The 3860-nt window shown below is 45.5% G+C and overlaps 1 protein-coding gene across 2 annotated transcripts in view; it reads left to right on the forward strand.

Moving 5' to 3' along the window:
- The window catches only part of ADARB2 (adenosine deaminase RNA specific B2 (inactive)), a 400959-nt gene that overhangs the window by 57699 nt on the left and 339400 nt on the right, over positions 1-3860 (forward strand). The gene's annotated exons all lie outside the window — the stretch shown is intronic.

A 3860-nucleotide genomic window follows, 5' to 3' on the forward strand; every position in this document is an offset into this window, starting at 1 on the left:
AAAAAAAAAAAGATTGCTATATGATCAACGCAGGCACAGTCCTCAGTTGTGGAGTTCATAGACTAGAAGAGCTTTCATTTAGTTTTAATGTTTGCATCCCAAAAACTCACCCCAGTGCGTGGCATAACCCAGGCCCTGGCTGCATTGAGTAACCTCTGGCAAGCGACCCGTGTGAGTCATTTCATCACAGCGTGCCCACAGTGGACTGGTAAAGCACCATCATCCAGAAGCAAGCAGGAGCAAGTAGGTGGGGACGTTTGTCTAAGCCAGCAATAAACCACTTCACTCATTCTTCAGTGCCCACAATCAATGTCTCCTTATGGGGAATCTTTTGTATGTGATGCTGCTGGGAGAATACACTCATCTCTAACCAGCTTTGCTAGTGCACACATGCAAACTGCACAGCCCGGCATCTGAGTGACTCGCCAGTCCCACCAGGTTGTCATGCCCAGCCCTGGTTAAGGTGATCAGAGTCGTTACGCAGGAAGCTGGGCTGGTCCTTATGTGTGCATGGATTTTGATGGACAAAAGATGAACATGGGAGCAGAGGAGATAAAGATTATCTGAGCAGGAGAAAGAAGCAGGGTCAGGAGAGAGTACGAGTCCTACATCTCGAAAGTGACCAGGACACCTGCCAGTTTGAATTGTGGATTGTGCACAGGGAAGAAAACATAGATAAATGAGTTTTCAGAAAGCAGACAGAGGTGGACTGTGGGAGCCCGTGTGCCCGGCTCAGCAGTGCGACTGCAGTAGGCAGGACTCCTGGGTGCCACCCAGCCTCTTGAGGGCACCTGCCTTTGGTGGTCCTAGGGGCAAAGGGGGATTCCTACCTTCAAACATTCGCAAGTGGAGAGAAGTGAGGCTCACAAAGGAAATGTCATGTAGAAAATAAGAGTGATGACATGTGACTAAAGAGAAGTGCAATCGTCCAAAGCCCACATAGCAGGTGCTTGGAGTTTGGTTTCAAGTCATGGAGCGATTTAAACATTTTCTCCTTAAATGATAGAAGGCTGAATTGTGACTTACATGCGAATGTGAGCTAGGACAGTCTGTGGCTTTAAAATCTGGAATTCAGAGTGGCAGAGGNCCCCCCGCCAGTAGCAACACAGTTTAATGGAAGTGGCAGGAAGGTCCCCACCCTCGAGAGCTCTCAAGACACAGCAGGGACAAAGGGCATGTACCTGGATAAATTAGGGACCAGAGCATGACCATATAACCCATCACAGGACAGTGCCACAGACTCTGTGAGCAATCGTAGATCCAACGTGAGTGGGCAAGTTTACAAAGGACAGGAACATGGGAGTAGAATTAGCATTTGGAGACAGACGTTGCCCAGTCCGACCTCCTTGGTCCACGTATCTAGGAGGCTGTGATGCTCTGGAGCACTAACTCAGACTGAAGCAAGCAAGTGAGGGGTCTCGGGGCTGCAGACTTTTCAGGGAAAAGAGGCCCTCCCCCCCCACGTTTACCATCCAAATGTGTGTGTCTCTATGTGTTTTTATTTTTTTGTTTATTTTTAATTTTGCGTAGCACCAAATGTTAAATGTTTTTCTTTACTCGACCTGTGCTCTCTGATAAATGGGGCCAACTTTTATCAATGGCTCTTGTCTCCTGGAGACCCATCCTGTGTGCTGGCACCTGCCTTTCCCAGCTCCCAGATGGGACAAGAGTTGGTGAGCAGAGGCAGTGCAGGCCGAGTGGTGAAAATGGCCATTATCAACTATTAAGCAGGTGCTGGACGCAGTGGTTGTTTGGCCGCATTGCACATTTGCAGGGCAGTAGCCAACCATTTTTCAACTGGGTGTTCCGTCGCTGATACATTAACAGATGTCGATCGATTTCTTTCCCTCCAGTTCCCTGTTTATACCTGACAGGCCATACTTTATAGCTGAGTAGTCATTTAAAGTTATAAACATTACAATTAGCAATTCTTTAATTAGACTGACAATTAGCAGGAGATTTGCAAAGCTGCTAATATGACATGTCCTACCCTCCATAGTGTTTACATTAACCACAACTTGAATGAGTTCAATTGAACAGAACGATGATGTCTAGAAAAAAATCAATCTCAGAGGAACCTTTCCTCCCCACTTGGCTAGCATCATGGCATTTCAGACAGAGAAGTGGGAGTTCCATGCAGTTTCACAAGATACCAATACTGACAATACTCGCTGGACCTGAAATGGTGGAGGCCTTGGGGAAGAGACGGGGCCCAAAGTAACCACACAAATGCAGGTTGCAGCAATTGCATTGAGCTGGGGAGCTCCAGGGTCATGCACACCACAGCAGGTTGGTGGCGGGTTCCTTACAATGCTACCCGAGGCCACCACAGCTCTTAGACCCACATGGCCAAAGTGGCACCCTGTGCAGACTCCCAGCAAGTTTCGTCTATAATTGCTTGTCTTCTGCATCAGGCTGTTCTCAGCGCCACTGTGTGCTGCATGGAGCTGGGGTCGAGAGGGGGCGGGTGTCCAGAGAGAGAGAGAATCAGAGAAAGAGAGAGGGAGAGAGACAGAAGGAGGCAGAAAGAGAATCAGACAGAGAAAGAGAAATGGAGAACAAAAGCGAAGGGCAGAGGGAGAGGGTGGTGGGAAAGATTGCATCTCTGGGTTTCCAGGGTAACTCCCAGCTTTTTCTGTCTTTCCTCAATATCCCTCAGGCAAAGGAAGCCTTCACTATGGCACTGTGCTATTCTGGAATTCTAAGTATACCAATACCACTCACTTTGCAAGATGACCTTAAATATTGCTCTTAAACCCTCAGACGTCTTCTGAGGTCTATTACTTGGTAACTGCTTCCAGCACAGGAGTCACCTTTTGTCGGACACCTAAAGGGACGTTCAAAACAGGAGATGTCCTGGAAGTGGTAGTTTTAGAGGTGAGATAAGAGGCATGGTGTGTGGTTTCCATATGTGTCAAAGGCCAAGAAAGAAGAGAAGAAATTGAAAAATTTCAGTAAGACAAAGAAAAACCATTACTTCCACTTTAAAAAGAGGAAAGAAATCTTAAGCATAAAAGAATATGGATTTTTCAGATTCCATGAGTTATTCCTTGCTTTCTTTTCCCAGGGCTAAATTGCACTGCCTAATTGTGAGAACTAGCCATTAATTAAGGTCTGTAGCACCACCAGAATCCACTTATTGAAGCTGAGATGTACCATGGAGCTTTGATTAATAACATTTCACTGCTTTCATAATTCTTTTTTGAAAACCCAGATCTGAAGAAGTTTGTCACCTGGAGATGCTGAATTGGAACTGAATCTTCTGAACTGCTCACTAGTCGACACTTACTATGGTGTCACCTCTAAGGAATATCACATGTGGAAAGTGGTGTCACTGAATTAGTCAGAAATCCTAAGCTTCATGAGCACCTTTGCTGTGGAAAGAGATTGTCTAATTTTTTTATCTTAAAGCATCTTGCTTTTCAACGAGTTTGCTTTGATTTTTCTGTGGCTTGTCCTGATGCCTCCGTTTCTCGGCATGGGAGAAACCTCGGCGCTGTCCCGCCCTGAGGACAATTTAAAAACTCTCCATATGATAAGTACATTACTTTACAAGTATTAGTTATAATTATTGCAGTTAATTTGATACCAATGAGTATATCTGCCCCAAAAAATTCTGTTCTCATACACAGAGTGAAATTCTATACCCATCCCAAATGCAGGGCAGTGAAAGTCCCACCCTTAAGAACTCAATATTAAGTGTAAGAGCCTTTTATGAAATCAGAAATATATCATTTACACAGCTGTGTATTTTATAACACAGGGAAATGGAGAGTTTTGTGCATCTGAGCTCTCCCTTCCTATCTCTGTATACCTCTCTCTGTCTCTGCCTCTCTCTGCCTCTCTCTTTCTCTCTCTCT

The sequence above is a fragment of the Hipposideros armiger genome, unplaced genomic scaffold (assembly GCF_001890085.2).
Source record: "Hipposideros armiger isolate ML-2016 unplaced genomic scaffold, ASM189008v1 scaffold_801, whole genome shotgun sequence".
In the NCBI taxonomy this organism is placed as follows: Eukaryota; Metazoa; Chordata; class Mammalia; order Chiroptera; family Hipposideridae; genus Hipposideros; species Hipposideros armiger.